The 23,445-nt window shown below is 46.4% G+C and overlaps 1 protein-coding gene across 1 annotated transcript in view; it reads right to left on the reverse strand.

The window, feature by feature from the left end:
• The window catches only part of PASD1 (PAS domain containing repressor 1), a 113,100-nt gene extending 90,103 nt beyond the window's left edge, over positions 1 to 22,997 (reverse strand). The window contains exon 1 of the mRNA XM_027799487.2: positions 22,726 to 22,997. The gene's annotated coding sequence lies outside the window, so the exon portion shown is untranslated. The remainder of the gene's footprint in view (positions 1 to 22,725) is intronic.
• Positions 22,998 to 23,445: the final 448 nt, after the last annotated feature.

Below are 23,445 nucleotides of genomic sequence, written 5' to 3' on the forward strand. Positions count from 1 at the left end.
ATCCACGTCTCAAGCCTACCAAGGTCCCTCTGGACGGCATCCCTTCCCTCCAGCGTGTTGACCACACCACACAGCTTGGTGTCATCAGCAAACTTGCTGAGGGGGGACTCAATCCCACTGTCACAGACAAAGATGTTAAACAGCACCAGTCCCAGTACCAGCCCCTGAGGAATGCCTCTCATCACTGGTCTCAGCTTAGACATAAGCTGTTGACTACAACTCTTTAGGTGCAACTATCCCGCCAATTCCTTATCCACCATCACCGTCAATCCATCAAATCCATGTATCTCCAATTTAGAGAGTAGATGTATCTTCTCTGACTGGAAGCAGAGTATTATTAGGGCATTCCTTCGCCATAGTAATGGTTTGCACATTCCAAAGCAGAACCCTTCTATCAGGCTTTGATATTTTTTACTTTCATGCTACAGCTGTTGAAGTAACCAAAGCTGAGCTGGAGAGCTATTTGTGCAGCAGGGATGAAAAGCAGACACAGATTTCTGCTTTTATGTCACTTTCCACCCAAAACAGGTCTGGGTGTAAGCACTTTGCACTGTCATCATAATTTTGCAGAGAGAGAAATCAAGGCCAAGCACAGCTACAGGCTTTGCATAAGATCACACAACAAAGTGGTTTAGGGACAGAAGCAGAAGTGAGCACGTGTGATGTGGCAGCGCGCTCTAACCAACAGACCATCACTTCCTTCGCTCGCCCTGCAGCAGGAAGGGGGAAGTCAGAACCAGGCTGCACAACGACTGCAAACTCACCCATGGCTTGGTGCCCAAGAGAAAGACATGAATTTTCTCTTCAGCTTCCAGGTCAAGTTAGCATCAACACAATCCCCTACGAAATGAGGCCGGCAAGAACTAAAGCTGGATATTTTGCATTTTAAATGCACCTTCTTCCTTAAAGCTTTAGAGTTTTTGCTCCTAGATAGACGCCTGGCAGATTCTGCACCAGCATACATCAGCATAGCTCCTCTGAAGGCAATGGAGCCACATCTGATCTAACCCTCTGAGAAAGAAGGGGGCATGCAGGGGATGAGCTGTTCACCTCCTCGCTGCCACTTGTAACGCTGTTTCCCACACCAAACACTCAGCTCCTGACAGGACTGGGGTCTTCAGGGTGAGGCTTAACATATATTCTCTGATAGTCACTGAACTGATTGCCAGCAGAGAGGGAACTGTAAGTCAGCAGTGATAACCAGGGCCCTGCTGAGCAGTCGCCAGTGGGGAACCTTTGCAGCTTTGCGAGGTTGATAGTCTCATAAATAACACGTCTTCTAAGAGATGCTGCAGTTTGACTTGCGTGTCATTAAACAGTAAGAAAACAAGCTGGTCCCTACTTGGAAATATGGAGACTTGTGGGTTTATTAGCTGCATTATCCACCACCCTTGATTGAACATGTTTTTCCTCCAGTTGCAGAAAGTCAGATATTTTCAAGTTGTGGGCAAGACACATGAAGAGGCATGTGAAATCCCGAGTGCCGAGGGTGGCCTTTGCAGGTGGCACAAACCATTTTCTGGGTGCGCTGCTGAGGCACTGTGATTAGATGCCGTTTTAGCTTGGGGAGGAGCACGAAGTGATGCTGTTCTTTCTCTGTCCTGCTACATCTGGTCTGGCAGCAAAACGCTTTCTGTGATTTAAAGAGAGATTTTGCAAGGTGATATCTCTCTTCAAATCCTGCCTTTTTTTTTTTCCTGCTTAATTTCTTTTAGATGAGTTTTCGGAAGCACTGAAAACTCAATGAATCACTTGGCTGAATGGCCCACATAGTTTCCTCTTAAGTCAGCTTTGGCAGCCAGCCACTGAACATATTCTAAGGCTTTGCTTCGAGTAATATTTTTGTTGGTGAGATTATTCAAACATTTGAAGCCAGGCCACCCATCCCTTGCGTACCCCACTCTTTGCACTTAACTAGCGGGAGAAGAGCTGCAGGATCAGGCTGTAGAAATCTGGGCACAAAGGCACTGGCCAAGAGGAAAGCTTGGCCCCAACACCAAAGGGATTTCCCTTTGGGTATAACATTATATGCCCAACTGCAAGGCTTAGGCAGCTCAGTTGTGAGCTGCTGGTGTTAATGGCAGCTAGATGTGACCTCTGGAGCCATCAGGCCCAGGAAGAGCTCGTACCAGCCCTGTGGATGGAGCAGCCGCCGCTGCTGCCTTCATGCTCCCCTCGTGGGGTGATGGAGCCCACAGCAGCACCGGGACGAGCGCTCTGCTCCCAGCCTGCCATCACCCAGCACATGAGGGACCACAAGCTCCAGTGCTTGGGGCAGGAACAAACCCACATGCAGGCGAGTCAGCTTCACCTCCGCAATCACAGAAACGTAGAATCATAGAAGCATTTAGGTTGGAAAAGACCTTTTAAGATTATCAAGTCCAACCGTAATCCTCCTGCCTCCGTGCTCTCGCTGGGAAGGCGGCTGCAATCGCATTCCTTGTGTTGGCTGTCAAGCTTCCCACCTTCAGCCTGGCACTTTCCTCTCCTTCGGGGATCCGATCCTGCCGGCAGCTGCCCCGTGTCTGCACGCTTGGCAGCACGGTCATGAGCTCCAGCTTTGTGGAGGCTTAAAAGGACAGAACACCGGTGTGGGGAGAAACCAGTTTTGCAGAAAGCAGCGCAAGCAGCTGGGGGGCACTTCAAACAGATTGGAGCCTGAATCAAAACTCCTTTATTCCAGAATTCACTGTTCTGAGCTAGATTCAAATTTTGCAGATGTCCCAAGGGATCTTCTCTAACACAGCCCTGGATCTGACAGCAAATTCTCCTAGTACCGGATTCTGAGCGACCCCACACCTCTGCACTCTCCAGTGAGTTTAGAAAGTTTTTTGCCTTCAAGCTAATCATTTAAAAAGAAGGACAGTCTTTTTCCTAGCAACTGTATTCCAATTAGCTTTACTTTTAATTTCAAAAAAGGAAGCCACCATAAAGCAAGCACCCTGCAAACTGATAATCCGATGCAAGTACAGAAGGACAAATTCAATCAAACACATCTTGCCATTTTAAAAGCACGGCTTGCATTCATTTTAGACTCATTTTAGCATGGCAGGTCACAGCAGTATAAACATTGTGGGGGAAAAAAAAAAAAGGCCAAGCTGGCAAACAGTCAGAACTTGCTGTTCCTGACCCAGTAACCTACTTTTTGAACACCACCTAACATGAAAGCCACCCCTAGCTCAGACTGCGACGTCACTTCTTACTTAACTTCTTACAGGCAAATAGTGGGTCTGGCTGGGAAGAGTTAGATGAGATGTGGTCATCATTTACTTCATTCTGGCCGCAAAAATCATTTTAGGTTAGACAGGAATACAGAGAGTGGTTTCTAACCTCGAGTCACTGAAAGCCACCACCTGAACACGCATGCACCACACGGCAGAGTCTGGACCTGGGAGTCCATCATGGTGACACACAGAGAAACCTCAAATGCCATCTACGGCACCAGTGCCACCATCAGCATCACGGCCATGGGTAAAGAAATTGTCCAAGGGAACGCTTCACGAAGGAAACCTGCTTTACCTCTGTAGTGCTGCTTTAGCTATTTTCACTCCAGCTCCCTCGTCCTGAGCTGATGTGGTCTTCAGAGACCACATAGCCCAGTCTTTAAAGGCAGGGAAGATGTGAGGACCTCTGTGACCAGCAAAATCTGCTCTCTTGGCAATAGCTCTCCGTGCCTGTTCTCCCTTCAGCAGAGCAACAGCTACCAACACCCACCAGCTTGGCAGGGCATCTGCCTTCCTCTGTGGTCCCCCAGATTTCTCCCCCATCTCAGAATTCCCTTCAATCTAGAAGCAGGCCAAGCTGATCCTGTGCTCGTACCCTTTGCCACCTCTGCTCAGGTGAATGAAGGGCCTTGGAGAACTGCTAAATATGGCAGGAGAAGATACCTTCCCAAGGATTTGCAGTATCCCTTTTCTCCAGGGCAGCTCCTGGGGTACTGGGAATCTTCTCCTGCATCTTATTTATAGTTTCTCATAATTTTTTAAATGACAAAAGTAGCACCACTGGTTGAACTGCACCTGGATACGGTGTCGGTAGACGACAGACCAGAAAAACGGTAACCTGTGGCACTCACCATCCAGAGACAGTAGGTGCTTATCACCTGCTGTCCCCAAATGGCTCAGGCAACAACAGACATCAGCTGCAACATCAGTATCTGTCTCACAGCCTGGTGCATCATCTATTTTCATGTCATATCCCTGGCACTTCCAGGGCCAAAAACCCCACTGATTATACTACTGCTACTCTCCTGACAAAGCAAAGGAGGAAAGCTGGATCGACGGATCAGTGCTAAAGCAGAAGGGAGCAAGGAGCCTTGCTGGGTGTTCTGATAGCCTACGTTTCACTTGAGCTAGCGGAGAGATATCCAGCAGCCCTTGCACAGTATGGCAGAAGGCATGAGTGGAAAACTACCCAAAAGCCCAGCAAAAAGATAATCATAGTTGTGAGATTTCCCCGAGTGCCGTGGTGTCTCAGCACAGCCCTGGCATCGTAGGACCAGATAGCACTTAATGGGGCCCCGGTTCAGCAAAACACTGCCTACACCTTCAGAGTATTTTGTTTGCCTAAAGCCTCCAGGAGTTTTCTCAGCAAACCACAAGTGGAGATGGACTAGGAGTAAAATTTTCAAGCAGTTTTCTGCTAGAAATAAAAGCAGCACAGAAACAGAAAACTGTACTCATCTGGGTTTGAAACAGCACCTGCCTCTGTGAACATCCTTAGAAATCAGTGTTTAATACTAGCCATTAAAAAGCAAAAGATAAACTGAAAGACTAAATTCAGGCTTAACATTTGAAAAGATTAGTATTCTACTGAACATCAGGGAAAACAAATTATAGTAATAAGGCAAAGTGAGAGAAATTACAGAGGAAGCTCTTTAAGGAAACGATGAGAAATGATTTCTTACTGGAATACGCCCATTTTTGCAGGCGATTGTTTCCATTGCATCTCTCAGCTGAATCAAACACACACACCCCAAATAGGAAGAGATGGAAATTAAGTTACTTTTGGTCGAACTTCCCAGCTACATGCAAAAAGAAGTGGTTGAACTAATCAGAACAAAATGTCTTGAAGTTATTCCACCTTCCAGCTGCCTCAAACTCAAGATTTTATTTCTGTTGACACCTGGGACTTCCTTATTGCAAAGCAGGAAGGGACAGGGCACTGCAATCTCTTAAAAATTCTAGCTACATTTTCTTGCATCATCACCAACCATTTTTCCACCATCTCTTTTACCAGCAGTTTTAACTTAACCTAAGATTAAAAACATATGAAAGTATTTCACTCTATCTGGCATAAGTGCAACACAAAAGTAAGTGTTTTAATACACATAAAAAGTCATTTTTCTTTACTACAATGTCTAATTTAGATCTCTAAAACTGTAAAATTAAAATCTATTCTAATCCATACTTGCACAAAAATGCATTTCTAGCAGATTATAATATCGAACTGCTTATTATACAAAAATCTTGGAATGACTGTATTGTAAAAAAAATAATTGCCTTATTATGAAATCTTGATGATAAAGACACCATTGTCATGAAAACATCTGGGCTACCAGCCCCTCAGAATGCATGAAATTTCAATAGGCAGAGAAAAATCAGGAGACAGATGGAAGTAGAGTTATAAAGAGGTCCAGAGAAAAAACATCAGCCACTGCAATTTCTATATCGAAGTGCGGGTGATGACTACAAACAAACAAGCCAGTAATAAACTATTCACAGTAGCAGAGCAGTAAACATGTATGGGGATATGAAGGACAATTAACAAATATTATGCCTATTCTTGCATAACCTTGGAAAAAATATACTTCCACTCTGCGCCTCTGTAATGACAACCTGGGAAAATACTCATTGTATCAGGGTGTTAGAAGACCCATTTAGCAATCTGATGCCTTAGAATAACAGAGTTGATCTGAACAGAGCAGCAATCAGTAGCATTTCTATAGCATTTAACTCACATTAAACATCACTTAAATGGTATTTGAAGAATAAAACAGGAACGGGAATAGGGATGAAGGAGGGGGAAAGGTCAGTTACGTGCAAACAGGAGAAGTACCGAGGAAAGTAAGAGAAGTTTGACAGTTGTGTCTGGTTCAGCCCAACAGGGCTAATCACTAACAAGAAACCTATTCCTTGTGGTTAAGCCTGTTGTAAATGCCGTGTTAATAATGAAGTTAGTGGATATGCATAATTTAGCGACTTATGAAATGATGAAAGCTTTTCTTGGAAAACAGGAAGCACAACGACATAGTTATCCCAGACATGAGATGCTACACCAAAAGGACCAGAGGAAGCATGAGAATGTCTGCAGTAGATGGGGGAATGCAGCCCAGGGAGGACAGACCTTGCCTGTGAGCCAGGATGCGATCACATTGGAAGGACCTCTCCCAAAGCAGGGCTCTTGTCCTTTTTCCACCTGAGCCCAAGCCCTGAAGACACATACACCTGTAGGTGGCCCTGCGCGTGCAGGCAGCTCCTGGGAAGCTAATGAGGACTCGTTCAGATGGTTAAAAGTTAAATGTGTGAAAGTATTCACAGGTCTGACAGCTCCAGTAAGGCTTGATTTCTTATCTCTGACTAGAGCTCCCACCACTGGCAGTGACTTTTCACCACTGATCAGCCTGAACCTTGGACTCTGCAATGGAAGCCTCATGTGTAAATAATCTGTAAGGCCCCAGAACCAGACTTTACAGCTGAGACATCAGAGGATGATGTATCATTGATAAGATACAACACTTTTTTACAGGGGTGTTTACAATGCAGATGGCATCAAAAGCACAGTAGCCTTCTCACATGGTTGCCATCTGTGATTCTTTGCTAAAGGTTATATCAGGACTCCTATTATAAAATGCTGCTGGCTGAAATTTATAATTCAGTGGACAGCCAAGTTCTCAGCCAAGAAGAATGAATTTCAAAATGAAAACTGTTCAGTTGTGGGTATTCTGTTCATGTTGGGTATTTTTGATCGCTAACATGATAAAATCCACAAAGCAGAGTCAGCCTGTGCATCTGATGTTTTCCATAAACGGCTCTGCACAACAGCCAAACTGATGGAGTCGATCATCTCCTTTGGTCTTGGGTCTGCCTGATGGTAGAATAAAACCCACCCCTGTGCAAAGGCTCACCACAAGATTTGTATAGCACTTAAGCCTCCCCTAAGCCTGATATTTGGGCTTACAGGGGATTTAAGAAGTGTGTGCACTGTGGAATGGCCTGCAGTGTATGGGTGAATAGAGTTGCATGCACTAGCAAAAGCTTTCATATTTTCTAAAGAAGTGTTACTCTTCCGCCAAGTAAATAAAGATGCGCCTGCTATTTACTTGCCAGCACATATTGGAAAGCTCATGTTAATTAAACTTCTAAAACACACAACAGAATAAATCTGTATTGATGTAACGCCAACAAATTGTATGTGAACTCTCTCCCATGTACTTAGTAAATATTTGCTTAGAAGAAAATAACTTGTGCTGTCCTGGCCAAAGGACAAGCCTGTCAGGGCACTGGAGCCAGGAGCCTCCTTTCTGCTTGCCTGGGCTCCAGAGCTGAAAATCCAAGATCCCCTGAGTCAACTATACAGAGTTCAAACATCAGGCAAACACATCAGAAAGGAGACAGCCAGGATAAACCTCACAGACCTGATGCCAGGCTCACCATTGCGGTGGCCACTGGTAGCTCTGTGGCACCAAAGGATCTTGGTACAACATCAGTGACCAGGTTTTTCCCTGGGTGGCTGAAAGTTTGTAGCATGAGGGTATGTCAGTGGTTGAAAGGATGGCTCAAATCCAAAACCATCCCCAAAGCTCAACGTAAATTACATTAAAAAGTCTCTTTTTCTTCAGAGAAGCCAGCCCTTTTAAAGACTAATGTAGCTCTCACAACCCAGTCACTAGAAACATTAGGTCTTCTACTCATTTACCTTTAGGTGAATTTCCAAAGTAGTCCATGTACAGATAGATTTCTTAAGATATATTTTCTCTTGTCCAAAACCTGGTTACTCCCCACACAAGGAACCCCAGCTGAACCTTGTTTGACATTTACAAAATGCCCTTGTAGATAACTCTAGTCTATTAAGGCAATTGCACTCAGAATACACAGTGACTAAATACCCTTGTTAACGACAGAGCTGCCTCTGACTTCAGCAGACAGAGGTTCATCCTTACAACCCCGTGAAATTTCAGTCTGTTAGTACCCTTCTCATTATTAGTATTTCTTTTTTTTATCTTTAAAGCAGGTGGACTGATTGCACAAGGCTGAAAGATGTCGGAAAGCACAGCTTCTTCTACTTGGGAACAAGGTATGAACCATAAGCATTCCCAAAATACGTGAATCATGCCGGCAGGCTGTCACAGCACTTTTCTGACTTTGAACCTACATGGTGTGAGATCCTTTTTCTTGGCGTCATGCCATATTTTGACTCTTGCCAGTTCTCACTGGCCAGCTACAACTCATTTCTGACAAATTTCAAGAAAATTGCAACTATGCCAACAAAGCCTCTTAACCTTCACGTCAACTCCCTGCTGAAGCACATGCAGGGATACACACAAGTGGAAAAATATGGAAGATTATTTTAAACTGACATGTTACTCAGACCTTCATACCTGTCTTTCAAAAACAGATTAGATAGCATTACCACCCCGGATTAGAGGGTCGGGGATTTTGTTTAAGTTTCCAAGTAACAAGCATGGAGAATTGCTTTTAGTTGGTCTCGTCTTCTGTGACCCACAGGGATAATGGACACATGTAATGCTGCTTGTCAAAATACTCCCTACCTACATCACTGCTGCTCAGGAAAGACAGAAGCATTACTGTTGATTCCTCTATATGAATAAGATAAATACAGCTTATAAGAAGGCATATTTACATAAGTTTTGATGACTCATGCAACAGATAGAGAAGACTTAATGCACTTTTTTCTTCTCCTACACACTGCCTGTGCTCAGTGCTTTGTCTGGAGCTATTTCACAAAAGAATGTCTTACCAGCCTTTTTTTCCTCCCATATAAGAACTGTTTCCAAACACCAATGCTGTCTTTTGTTTCAACAGCACCGTCACACAGCGTATTGTTACTGAGCTGTTTGCAATGCAAATCCATTGCAACCCACCAAATTTCAGCGCTGGTGAATACAAAATGAATTTTTCATTTTGGCATTGCAATGCAATGGGCTTGTGTGTTTGAAAAATACAGCCCTGAATTTCCTACATACCTGAAGCCCATTCCTGCACCAACTATTACTTAATGGTATTAATTTAGGCCCTTATTCAGCAAATGCTGTAGTGAAGCTTGAGATCGTGCTTAGGTTCATGCCTACTCAACACAGTGCTGCTGTGCAAACTGAAAATTCAGTCTAGCTTTTCACAGCTTTTGTGTTTCAATAGTTTTCTTTCAGCGGGGGGCAAGACTGTAAATGTTACCCACGTTATTCCTAACATGGCTCGACTTCCTAGTTTAGCATCTTTACAAAGAAGCTTTCACCACAGCATCCAGCTCAAGAAGATCAAACCCACCCCAGACCTGCCTCCCAAAACAACCAAACCAACCCACCCCAAACAGAACTAAGAGTTTAGCATCCATTTATGGGTAGCCGGAGGATGTTAGACCATCAAAACTGCTGCAGGAACGCCTTCTGGTAGAGCCCCATGAGAACTTACAGTTAAGCAAGCGAGATGAAGCCAGGCTGCAGAAGGACAGTGGGAGCAGACTGCCTACCTTCCCACTTTTCAGGAACAAATCCTGGCTTGTGTAAACACAGCCGTGCTTGTGAGAGCCAGCAGCAGCTCACATGCAATCAGTGGCCCCTTCAGAGTAAGTTCTTTTCTAATGATGATAAAGATCTAGACAGTGGAAATGTTATTTCAAGCTAAATTCCTCCAACAAACGCCTGGTCCGGGGCAGGGCAGGGCAAGCAATCAGCAACCAGCTGGATTTTCAGAACACACTGTGCACAGCACCGAGACTAAGGACCCATGGCCAGATTCACTGGAGACAAAGAGCATTAAAGTTCTGAAAAGCTACTGAGGACACCCAAACTGAGGGAACTGGAAAGGGCCCAGTTTCCAAGAAACGTTCAGTATCTGAAACAAACGGACCTACACAAACCACGTAGGTCTAAGGAGGCTCACTCCTGCCCAAGATGATCCCTAGGGTGTCTTTTGTTTTATGTGCCTTTGGCACCGTCTCCCACAGCATCTCCCGGAGACACCGGCTGCCCGTGGCCGGGGCGGGTGTGCTCTGCGCTGGGCTAAGAGCTGGCTGGGCGGCCGGGCAGAGCGTGGTGGGGGATGGGGTGACATCCCGCTGGCGGGGGCACACGGGGTGTCCCCAGGAGCCAGCCCTGTGCCCAGGTGGCCACGGGGGCCAGCAGCAGCCTGGCTGGTGTCAGGAGCAGTGTGGCCAGCCGGGCCAGGGCAGTGCCCGTCCCCCTGTGCTGGGCCCTGGTGCGGCCGCCCCTCGAGCCCTGGGGGCAGGTTTGGGCCCCTCAGCCCCAGGCAGACCCTGAGGGGCTGGAGCGTGTCCAGAGCCGGGCAGGGGCTGGGGCACAAGGCTCACGGGGGGGCTGGGGGGCTCAGCCTGGAGAAAAGGAGGCTCAGGGGGCACCTGATGGCTCCCCACAGCTCCCTGACAGGGGGGTGTAGGCGGGGGGGGTGGGGGTGGGGGTCGGTCTTCTCCCAGACAACAAGCAACACGACAAGAGCAAATGGCTTCAAGTTGCACCAGGGGAGGTTTAGGTTAGAGATTTTTTTTCTAATCTTCACTGAAAGGGTGGTCAAGTGTTGGAACAGGCTGCCCAGGGAGGTGGTGGAGTCACCGTCCATGGAGGTATTTAAAAGATGTGCAGATGTGGTGCTTGGGGACATGGTTTAGCGGTGGGCTTGGCAGTGCTGGGTTAATGGTTGGACTCAATGATCTTAAAGGTCTTTTCCAACCTAAATGATTCTATGATTTCATGATTTTAAATTATGCCACCTTCCTGTGAGATGAGCTGTTTTTAGGGATGTAATGCCAGCTTTCCAACACCAGTAATTTAATTTATTAATGTTCTTTAATATCTGCACTTTTCGTTATTTTTATTTTTTTTTTAATTTATTCTGGATTGTAGCAGAGTCCCAGATTACTGGGAGGTTGAATCTCACCTGCAAGGAAAACTTTTGGATATGGTTCATTTAAAGACCTCAGTAAAACAGAAGTATTTAGTAAAAATTTTCTAATACCTACATAGTAAGAATTTGAGAAAACAACTTTAAAACTTTGTTTTGTTTGGTTTCATAGGAAGAATTCTGCACTGATGGCTGATCCGCTGGCACAGTGTTGTGGTTTAACCCCAGCTGGGAACTGAAGTATCACACAGCTGCTCACACCCCCCTCCCCCAATGGGATAGGGAGGAGAATCAAAATAATAATAATAATAAAAAAAAAGGTAAAACCTGCAGGTTGAGATAATAACAGTTGATTGAAATTGAAATAAAGTAAAATATAATACTATATACTAGCAATAATTGTATTGGAAAGGGAGATAACAAAGAAATAAAACTCAAGGGGGAAAAAAACCCCAGACAAAACCCCCAAGTGATGCGCAACACAATTAATTGTTCACGACCCACTGTCCGATGCCCAGCCAGTCCCCCAGCAGTGATCGGCGGCTCCCAGCCAGCTCCTCCCAGCCTACATACTGAACATGACGTCAAATGGTATGGAATATCCCTTTGGCTGCTCCGGGTCAGCTGTCCTGGCTGTGTCCCCTCCCAATTTCTTGTGCCCCTCCAGCCCTCTCTCTGGCAGGGCTTGAGAAACTAAAAAGCCCTTGACTTAGTTTAAACATTACTTGGCAACAACTAAAAACTTCAATGTGTTATGAAGATTATTCTCATTCTAAATCCAAAACACAGCACTGCATCAGTTACTAGGAAGAAAATTAACTCTGCCCCAGCCAAAACCAGGACACACAGACACAAAAAAGAATGACACCTCTTGGGGAATTCTACTGTATGCTTTGGGGAAAAAAAAAAAAAAAAAAATCCATGGGAAAGAATTCAGCCCGCCTAATTTTGCAGGTTTTTAAAGTACTTTCTAGAGCTGGTCACAATTTGTACACAACACTTAAAAATCCACAATATTAAGGAAGAGAAAACCTTTCTGCCTAAGACAGCTCTGTCTTACATTGCTTTGGAGAATTTGTTCTCCTAACTTTCCCACCAAGTACTTTTAACTTAGAGTATTGCTTGCCGTTGACCTTCTGGGAATATGGGTTGTAGGAGCAGGGCAGAAGACAGGTGCCAATCTTCTCTAAGAGTAGACCATGAAGGGATTTTACAGACCACATCTCTGATGCCTAGCTTTGAACACAAGATGTAGCCTCTAAATCAATTAGACAACGAAAGTTTAACCATCACAGTAAGCAAGTACCAGTCTTGAATGTGCATGGCCTAAAATGCTTTGAGGAATCACTTTTTTGGGGTGCTGTCCAGCACTGTTTGTGGGTTCCTCAGCAACTCCTTCAAGCCCTCAGTAGGTGGATCTCCTTTCTGGTAGGTGGGCTAATTTGAGGAGTGCTTTTTAGGCATAGATGCCTCACTGGATCTCCCCAGTGGCAATGCAGCATGCCCAGCCTCATACTAAAAAATCATCAAAAGAGTATTCAAAACCCTAGACTGTCCATCACCTCCTAAATAACTGCTGAAGCCATCCAAGAAAACACCAACCCAATTGCTGAAGATGGCAGAAAACACACAAATGTGTAAGCCTACCAGTAAACATTTTTCTACCTTAAAAAAGTTACATACGCTCCTAGGTACCATTCCAATTAGAAATGTCTTCACCTTTTGGGAGCTAAGAGCTAATTTAAACAAATATTTCCTCCTGACGATAAAAATTAATGTGCTGTGATGGCAACATAGCTCTGCTTTTCAACAGCCTCAGTATTACAGCTGGTTAAAGCTACCAATGTGCTCTCCAGTAAGGCACAACAAACTGTTTGAAATGCAGATGAGAGATAACCAAAACACATCCCAAGGCAAACACCAGAGGAGCCAGGCATGTGCTTCCCCAGGTCTCCACTCTGTGACCCCATTTCCCAAGTGCTAGTGCTTTATCCTCATTGTAACACCTCAAGAAAGGACATAAACATTCCGTACATTAAAATGCTCTTGACTTTTACAACCAGCCCTCAGGGAGCAGTTTCATGATCAGCTGAAGTAAATCTTGCCATTGAAAAAGAACTCCCGCCACTCCCAGCCCTCCTTGCGTGGAAAATCATGCTTGCATGGTTGGAAGCTAATTCTGGAAGAAAAGATTTAAAAAGAACAGCCTTCAACTACTTTCCCACTACCGTGCTGATGCAGCAAAGATGGCAGGAAGCAGAAGACAGAACTGTCTTCTTTGGTCTTGAACTAGCTCCTTGCAAATTGATATCCTTGGTCACACAACCCATCATCTATGATGGCCACCAAGGAGTCTCACGCACTCCCCGGTGCCTGCAGCAAATGGGACCTCAGCTCTGTATCTCAGAGCACCTGACTGCTGTTGGCATCAGTGGGCTGACAGCCAGGAATTTCCCACCAAACCTACAGCCTTGCCACTAAATTATTTTAGTAAGGCATTTACACTATCACCCATCTCCTCTTCCTGACAGCATTTAAAACCACTTTCCTGTCTTGTTTTCTTAAACTTTAACTCTAGGAGTCACGTAGTCATGTCTCTACCTTTGACTGTTGTGGATCTACTTGTGGGTGACAACAGAACTGAAGGCTCCTGAAGCTACTTCCAGGCTTATTTTGTACAGCCCCATCATTTCAAAATGCGTATTGTAATCGACAGCCTTCAAACTCTATGCACGATCTACTGGATCTACTGTCCCCACTTAACACAGCACTCCAGCCTCATGTGGAGCTTCTCTTGCAACCACAGGAAAGACAATAGTATCAGCAAGCACCCACTACATGTGGAGCACTGCACTGATGACAGGACAATTTAAGGGGACTAAAGATATTCTTAAACACTATTAAATGGCACTGAAGAACAGTTTTTAAGAGCAGCTATAAAGACCTACAAATAGGAAACTACTCACAGTGTTCAGCACCAAGTTTTATTGTCTCATAAAGCTCAGCATTGTGCCCCACACGCTGCAGCATCATCTGAAGAAACTGTATCTACGATCTAATGTTTACATCTATAAACACTTCCGTAACACAAAGGTTGCCAAATATCAAGGAGCTGATTCAGCAACAGATTTGGTTTATTATTAAGCAGCACCTCCATCAACAGGATTATTTATCCGCACAAATTCAAGAGTCTGCTATACACTTTGGCCAAATGAGGGCCAAAATGGGGAATCAGTTCTGAAAGACGTGCTGTGTCTCATGATGCACGGGTGAAACCTCACCCGTAAAAAGAGAGGGAGAAACCTGGGAGAAATCCACTGTTTTCCTGCCATGGAAGCATAAAGGGACAGTCATGTCCAACGCAGCAACAGGGAAGAAGGACCAAGAGCTGAACGACAGCAGTGAACAGTGCAGGAAGGCATCAGCAGAAGCGGGTGCCCACAACCTCCCTCCCTCCCCAAACCCATCACACAGCTGCCACAGCGCACAGGGGCTGCACTCCCAGCGGGGTCTCTAGGTTAGGGATTGCCATCTTGCTACACAGGGAACAGAAAAAGATTGCAGAGAGCCTCTTTGTGTGCCACGTGCCACAAAGCTTTACTGAGAGTCTTGTACTGCTGAATGGATCTCACAGCATTCCCCTTCTCTACGTAAGGCTCTGTTCCAGCTCGTCAGGTTGCTTGCAAATCTGGGCTGTATTGCTAAGCTATGTACAAGGATATGCTTTCTGAGAAACTCCTCATCATTTCTGTTCCTCAGAAGTCCTATTTTACCATCACTCAGGGGATGCGGGTCGACAAGCCCTTGCACAGACACACAGATGGAATTTATTCAGTGAAGATGGTGACTGTTCTGCTCCTCAGCTTGCTTTGTACCTCAGACAAGAGTTTCCAAGGGACAACTGTATTCTTGAGAAACGCAGACTCCAAATTTGACTTTGGGTAGAGCCCTAAGGTAGATTAGACTGTCATTCTGCCCACCTCAACTGCATGCTGTAAGCAGCTTACTTGCAATATGACAGATTTAGCAAAAGTGACAGTTGCTCGCTGTCCAGTATCATTAGCTGGCCCTGCCACAAGAGCTCAGACGTGGTGCTCCATCTCCTTACAAAATCAGCTTATTAATAACATGCAGCCTGGCACAATATTTTCCACACAGCTGAAGCAATATTTCGAGCAGGGGGCTGCCCAGTTCACCCACGTACGGAGACTCAAAATCAAATTCTAGCCCAGATGAGGTCGGAACAGCAAATAGGGTCAAGGGACTGGCATGTCAGAGGGACTGGGATAGCGAGGTATCTGTGCTTACCTTTATTACACTGGTCCTCAAGTCTATGGAGGGAACTGAAATCTAATCAAAAGGCTCTTTGAGTCAATGAAAACATTGCAATTTATTGGACTGTCTTAGGTTCAAGTTCCCAAGGTATTAGATAGCATCAGCACTCCTTTCCTGGCCAAAAGGGCTCAGCACCTTCCCCGAGGCGCTCTGCATCAGCAGGTAAGAGCCCGACTGCTCTTCCAGGTAGACAGAAGATGCACACAGGGGAGGACCTCTGCTTCCTACCTACCCGTTTGTGTTGCAATGTTAAAACCAGCTTGGTAGTAACTACGTATTTGTTAATTCCTGCAACAAAGTACTTCCACTAGAAAAAAAAAAATGGCTGAGTCAGATTGTAGCAAACAACACCATTTGTACTAAAGCCTCACTTTTTTAAAAGTTTGATTTAAAGAACAGAGCCAGTTTCACTGCTGATGACAGTTTTAAACATAACCTCGGTCAAACCTATGATTTCCCCTTTACAGCCAGGCAGGCAAGATTCACCTGCTATACAAAACTGCAGACCTGTGCAGCCATAGCACGTCTCACAATGCTGCCCAGGAGAAGAATTTCCCAAAGGTCTTCACAGTAATCCCAAAACTAGGTAATTTTGTAATAATTTCAAGTGGAGAAAATGAAATGATTTAACATACACCCGTGGGGAAAAAACATCCCACTATTTTACAATGAGGTCTTTAAAGCCATCCTTGGGAAACTTTCCAAGGGCTACACCGATGTGGAAAAATGCTTAGTTATTTACTTTAGGGTTTTCATTAGCATGTTGGAAACCATTCTTGTCCACTCCCGTTCTCCCTCTAAACCAAAAGCCTTTATCTTCTGAAGCTGGGCTAATTCTGATCAACCTGGCTCTGACCCCACCACTGAGGTTTACGTGCTGGGAGCTCCACCGGCTGCAGCTTGGAGCTGAACTCAGCCTGCCCCAAGGCTGTGGGGTGAACAGGGGCTGGGGAAGACAAGGACTCATCATCCCAGCTCAAAGAACTTCAACTGCAAGCAGTGGCTGAGCTGCCAGTCAAACCCAGGTCTGAGCCACCCCCAAGCTAAAGCAAGAAACACAGTAGGGTTTAAGCCCATTTTAATACCCTGGAAGATTTGTAAGCACCAGAGAGTCATTTTACTGCAAAGTGCATCAAATGGCTCTACCTTGGTGAGATGGGTGCTCGTGGCTTTAGCAGCTACCCCGAGGCAGCACTTTGCAATGTGACACGGGGGGCCTGGGGATGGGTGAAGTGGCTTAGTTGTTGAGGTGTCTCCTATGGAGCCAGGAGACCCTTCCCAACACTCCACGTGCCATTTGGGCTCTCTGCTCCAAATATCCTGTTGCTGTACCCCAGGCACACGCACAGCAGTCTGCTGGAAGACAACCTCCTCCTGGCCTGCAGGCGAGAGGGGTTTGCCATCCCAAAAGCAAAATGGGGAGCATGGGTGGGAGCAGGGGTTGGCAAGCGCTGGTCCCGTCCCTGGACCACACATCTGGGGCACAGCTGTGTGGGGATCCCATGGTCCCTGCCCCAGCACAGGCTCCAGCCCAGCCCCACAGAGCTCCAGCCCTGCCACCTAGCTGCTCCTCACCAGCTCTTGCTGGTCCCAACAGACCACGACACAGAGCCCTGTCCCAAGGCATTAACAAAAGGGGAAAAAGAACAGAAAATGTTTGTGCCATTTAAAGGCCAAAACCATGCCAGGGCAGACAGGTGGTAACATGAACCTGCTCACCAGCCTGCTCCACTCAGATTCTCCAAATCATTCTCTCTGTGATGTGACATGCTTCTGCACTGTGTGGCCCAAAAACTTCTCAAGGACTTTTCTTCGCCTATCCTTGCAGCAACAAACATGTGCAAACATTTACAGCTCTCAAATTCAATGAGCAGGCAAGGAGATTTAAGAGGGTGGCATGAAGAGCACAGTGTTTCAACAGGAAACATCCAGGTACCTCTCATCATATGAAAACCTCTTCTCTGCACGGTCAGTACCCGTCCCTTCCCCCTACTTCTATCACTGACGCCTTCACCTAGGTCTTTATGGTTATTTATAACCTTAGCATTGGGTTAATACTGCAAGATTTTAGGGTTATTTGTGTGTTCACCAGGTGCATTTTCACATTCTGTTAATCTGGATGCTAGGTAGTGCTGTGATTTATTCTAGAGACATGGTAACATAAACACAAGTCCAGGAACTTTCCTCCACAGCGGTTGCTGAAACAACTACAGGCAGGTGGTGATATCACAAAAAAAAAACCCCAAGACACCCCAGACACTGTTGCTTTCTCATGACCATCAAGAGATGTGTCAAGCTTTATATGATAAATATGAATTCTGAATATGATAAATCTTAAAACTGAATGCTGGTAAGAGAAATACAACTGCTCACTCCAAGTTCTGGTACAACTAATTCCAGAAGTGACCACGTGCTCTCGCCATCTGATGATTGCACACATGGATCTCTTTATTTCCACTCTGCTTTTTGTTCTGTTAAGACATCCCTGCCCCCAGCACAACCATCAACAAATGAACTGAAGGAGACTCTCAAGCAGAAACTAGCAGGATGAGGCCTGATGTTCAAATATACAGTAGACAGTTGTCTCCAGCACATATGAGAGGCATCAGAGCACCGAACACGTCGTTTCTAACACAGCAATTACTTCAAACGTTCAATTTAAAACTTTGTAAGTGTCTGGGAACACATCTACACTGGTTGCTGGTAAAGCTCTCTAACCGTTCTATTCAGTTTCTTAAGCAGAAACGCTTGAGCAGTCTTGTGCCCTACCCCCTCTTCTTGGTCACCTTTTGATTTGCCTGCCAGCTTCAGATCAGCTTTGTCAGAGGTTTCGAGGAGAACCGGGCTCCTACAGTGGCGCGAGAGCAGGCATCTGACCTCAGCACCACAGCTGAGCAGAGGTGGTCCCCGTGCACGGGAGATCTACCAAGTGCTCTGACTGCAGCTGAATTTTGCAGGCAGCTTCTGTTACAGCCACCCCAACAGAAATTAAAGGCCCAACTGCTCAGCCTAAGGACTCAGAACTGGTGGGGACCGTGGGTTAAGGGCTGAAGCAGCTGCCAACAAACATCAGCACCACCACAGGGCTGTGCTGGTTTCCTGCTGCAGGCTTGCTGGGCTGGTTTACTCCCTGGGGCACAGGAAGGCAAATGTTGCAGTTGCTCCATTGGGCATCTCTCCTCCTGGTGTTTAAAGGAAGCAAAATCCTACCTGCAGGTACCTTTGGTAGGATGGCTGTCAACTAACAGTGCAAAGATGCTCAGCATTCAGCCCTGCGATGTAACACAGCACCATGTCTCTGCTGTCTTAGAGGCAGCGCTGCTCTTGCAGCTGCATCAGGGAGAGAGGGGTTCAGTGGCATTAAATTATCTCCACGGGGACTTTTTCAGAATGCATACCAGTCAGGAAGTCAAAGCAGTCCTAATAGCCCTCATCTGCACCAAAATAACTGTTTTTCAAGAAGGAAGTTGCTCCCTGGGCAAAAGCATGCCTAGCATGGCTCTTGCTGAGGCATCTGGCTGGTAGGAGTTTTAACCAAGCTAAATTTCCACCATAGGAAAGACTCACGAGAGGGACTGAAACAGTCAGACCCAGACAAGTCAGTGACAAACACCACAAGCAATGTCAGCCTGCTCAGAGAGCAGTTAACAGAGCGGACCAACCCTCCAACAGCAGAGTTCAGATAAACTCTGAACAGTTTATCTTCATCAACAGACTTGCAGCTGGCTTGCAAATCCCTGCTCCACACCACATTGTAATGTTATTTTAAATTTTTTATTACCATTTCATAATGGCAATTAAACACAGGCATGCGCACAGAGAGAAATCTGCTCGGTATATAGGGCAAGGCTCACCATCTGCAGGCGGCAACCGGGACCCTGCAGGCCCTGCTATGGGGCTGCCGAAGTTACAAAGCCACCACCACCACGGCAATCACATAGGAAGAGCTAGGCAGCCATGTGATACTTCTATACCTATGGTCACTTATGGCCTTCTGCCTGTGCTCAAATATGCACCCAGCGCTCGTGGGCTTGCAGTGGCAGAAGGTCTAACGCCACTGCTGTCTTTGCAGTTCTGGGGGAACTGTTGCATTGCTGATGCATGCAGGACTAACTCGTCTTTCCCTCCTGGAAAGGGAAAGCAGAGGGGTTTTTTCACATCTTCCTGCCCAGCAAGACAGAAATTACCTCAAAGAGACAGCTGAGCATAGTCTTTGAGACGTGGTTAACTCTTGGCATCTATGTTTAAGTTCCTACCAAGGCTGCCCATCATTTCCAATTATTATAATGATTGTTATGACTGATGATGTGCATTTAGCAGTCTGTTTCCTGGCCAGTCCTGTGCTGCTTCTAATCACTTGCATCCCACCCCAGAAGTAGGGAGCCTGGCAGGCCGAAACTGTTCTGGGTCAGTTTTAACCCCAGGACCAAACTGGCTCATTAGCTTCCAACCAGCTGAAATGAGCTCACGTGGAGAAAACTAAAGTGGATGAAACAGAGACAGTCTATGTCCAAGTGTCTCCTTTCCCCTGGCCAGTGCACAGCACCATGTGGAGTCTTAATATTGTCCACTGCTTCCGATTCCTGCATCTGGCATGAACAACGGAGTGATGCAGCACAGATGAGGGAGGGAGAGGATAGACAGGAGAGTGCAGTATGGCACTACACTCCTGGTCTTGGAAGTCCTGCTGGGGGACAGGTCAAACAGACACCAGTTTTCAGCTGGACCACTCCCCTGGGCCAGAACCAGACCATGTTTTGGTTTGGGTCTGGATTAAAAAAAAATTAAAATATAAAATCTAATCAAGCCAAAAAACCCCCATCCAAATCAGGCTCAGTTGCTGCCTGAAGGGGAAAAAAGCAACAGTCCCAGCTACCTTGCGGTTCAGCGCCATGCTGTAAGCTCTCACCAGGCAGCACTGCGTGCCTGCTCAGGGCTCTGGTCATCTCAACTGCTCCTTCCATTTTGTCCAGTTCTGGCCACAGGCAGCTCTTCCTGGGATACAGACCTGCTCCACCGGACCTCTTGCACTTGGACACCAGACAACCTGCAGGTCAAACTGACTTCTGTGTGCCTCTGGCTGGCATCAGCTGGGAACTGGCCAGCAAGACAGAGACCTAAATACTAATCATATTTTCAAATGTGTGATCCGTTTCTGGCCCAAGGATCGAGCCCAGGGGGATCCAGAAGGGAGCACCAAGCCAGGTTTTGACAGACCCATTGTTCCATGTCCATGCTTCCTCCTTGCCCTTCTCCCCTGTTACTTGGAGCACTGCAGAAACACACAGCTGTGATCTCAGGAGCATGTTCAGAGCAATAAAACCATGAATTACACCTTGCCATCTGGTACTGTAATTACCACCCACCCGCTATCCTCCCCAGGGCATAACCTAGAGTGAGTGCAGACCCCAGACAGGGTCATGCTTGTAGGCTAGTAGTAAAGTGGTCTTCACTGTACCACGTAGCTTGTGGTAAGAAACAGCTCCTGCCTCAACCTGCCTTCAAGTCTTCACAGATAATGTCTTTTATTAGTGGCACCCACTTATAGCAGGCAACTGATGATCTTTCCTGAAGCAATGAGGAGTTCCTGCAGCATGGAGAACCATCCTTGCACCAGGGGAGGTGGCCTATATGCCATGCTTGCCACCAAGGTGGCGTTTCACTAGCTCCTTTCCCTTCCTGAGGTCCAAGTCCTGGACACCACCGCCACCAGCCTCAACCAGCCCTGTTGCACCCTTCCTGGGGTGCCCGGGGTGGGGGTCTGAAACATTGGGGATCTGCTCCCCACAAAACTTCTGCAACAAGCCAGCAACATGCTGGTGATGGTAACGTGCAAAAGCAGTGGCCACCACACATCAGACTGCCCACAACCCAAACCCAGCATACAAAATGTTTGGCAACCAGCCCTCATGCAGCTCACATGAGTCTGGAGTGAGACACTGCCCTCGGGGTCAGTCCCCTCTGCTTACACACATCTCCTCATGCAAGGGCCACATAATCAGCTGGGGACCAGCCGCATCTATGGGGCCACCAGACCCAAGTGCAGTGACAGGAGAATGAAGATGAAGTAGGACGCAGGCCCCAGCAGCCTCCTATTCCCGCCGAATATTGCCAGGAACAAATGCAAAAGCCAAAGTGACAGGAATTGTGGCATCAAGTACCTTTTAGAGAATAACAGAAAGAAGAATCTAAAAATTGAGCACAAGAGATTCATGGGCCCACGGGAGTGTGAGCTTGTAGCTAATACCAAGCGATTTTTCTGTTGCACAGTTCATTTTAGGACAACGCTCACCCTCACAATGCCAGTCCCACAGCCTGAGGCTGCTTTGCATTTGGGCACCTGACTGTTCAGGAACAAACATTTCCGTTTGTAATAATTCGGATCCTCTTACTTATTTAGGTTCATTTGGGCTTTGTTTCTTGCTGTTTGAATCTTCTGAGCTTACAGCTAACTGGGCTGCGGATGCACAGCCCCCCTCTGCAGCCCTTCTGTTTCCCCAGTAACTCCCACTTACTTTAAGCATATACAGCACTCACAGAGCAAGCAAAACCCCCCGTAACACAATCCCAAAAAGCTTGGCATCCTGTCTGTTGTTCATCTTGCTGCAAACAGAGATTGCTTTCTGCTCTGAGATGCACATTTGACAGTCGCTCCACGAGAGCGTTACACATAGAAGTAGCTCTGCTGTGACAGTGGCAAGCACATCCGGATCTATAGCTCCAGTCTTAAATCAAAACAGACACTGATGTCCGGTGCTCACGGACGCGGCTATCCAGCATGCACTCACCAGTCAGCATGAACATCTGCACTCAGACGAGCAAACACACCAGCTGAGCTGCAAACAGGCACAACTCCGCAAGTGCAAAGAACAACAGCAAACCCCAGCAAGTTACGTTCTGAATAGCATCCACATTTCATGATTGTTAGATATAAAGCATTTCACTGCCTCAGCACAGCCTTCTCTCAAAAAGTGGTATTACCACTATTAAGGGAATAAGCCACGATGGCTTAAGCACAGCATATACTTAATAGTGTTTTGGATGCATTAGAGGAAACTAGGAAAACAGTACAAACAAGTTACAGAGCTGTTTCACAAAGCGGCAATAGCCTAAAATAATCCATTTCAGGCAACATGCTAACCACGCAGAGCGGCCGTGCTCGCTGGAGGTACCATCGCCTGCACCCACACCTCAGCCTGTGATTTTGGAGCCCCTTGTCAGCACCGCACACATTAACACGTGTGTGCACCCCGCCACACCACACACACCCCCGAGACACACATCCCTGACTTACCCTTGAGCCAGCCAGCAGCCCCAAACCCTCTGAAACCTCCTGCAGAAGAGTTGACGGAGTTTTACCTCGTTACCCAGCGAGGACGTTATATAACCGGCACCGTTTCTGCAGGCAGCGAGGATGCACCAGCCGCGCTTCCCCACGCGCATCCCTCTCCTTCCCATCCCGCACGGACACATCTCCTAACAGCCACGCCGTGGCAAGCGAGGGGGGGGCAAGGTGGGCTCTGGGGTGCTGGAGAAAAGCAAAGCTAACAGTATCAAAGAAAGTTCAAAAGGTGCCTGACGTTTATTAAGAGGCATTGCTAGTCTGAAAGGACACGGTGCAACGGTATAATGTTCCTTAGCCTGCTGAAAGCAGCTTGGCCTAGATTTTCCTGTACTGTTTGATGTGACCATTCATGCAAACAAGAGTAAAACTTTCTCTTTGCTTTTAATTAAGCAAAAAAAAAAAAAAAAGTGACACACTACAGACCTTTTTCTGCCGTCATCTGGGTCTTCTGAGCTACCATCAGATGGAGAATATGCAGGAATCAGCCCCATTGATTAAACTATTATTAGCGGCAAACAAACAGATGTCCTCAGTGAAAGACAGGACAAACCCCACGCCCTGTACTTTTGGACTACATACAGAAAAAATAGACTATTTTACCAAAGGCTTACTTGGTGAAAAATGCTAGCACACCAGGCAGAAGCAAAGCACGCAGCATTTTAATCTGCA

This window comes from Falco cherrug, chromosome 15 (assembly GCF_023634085.1).
Source record: "Falco cherrug isolate bFalChe1 chromosome 15, bFalChe1.pri, whole genome shotgun sequence".
NCBI lineage: Eukaryota > Metazoa > Chordata > Aves > Falconiformes > Falconidae > Falco > Falco cherrug.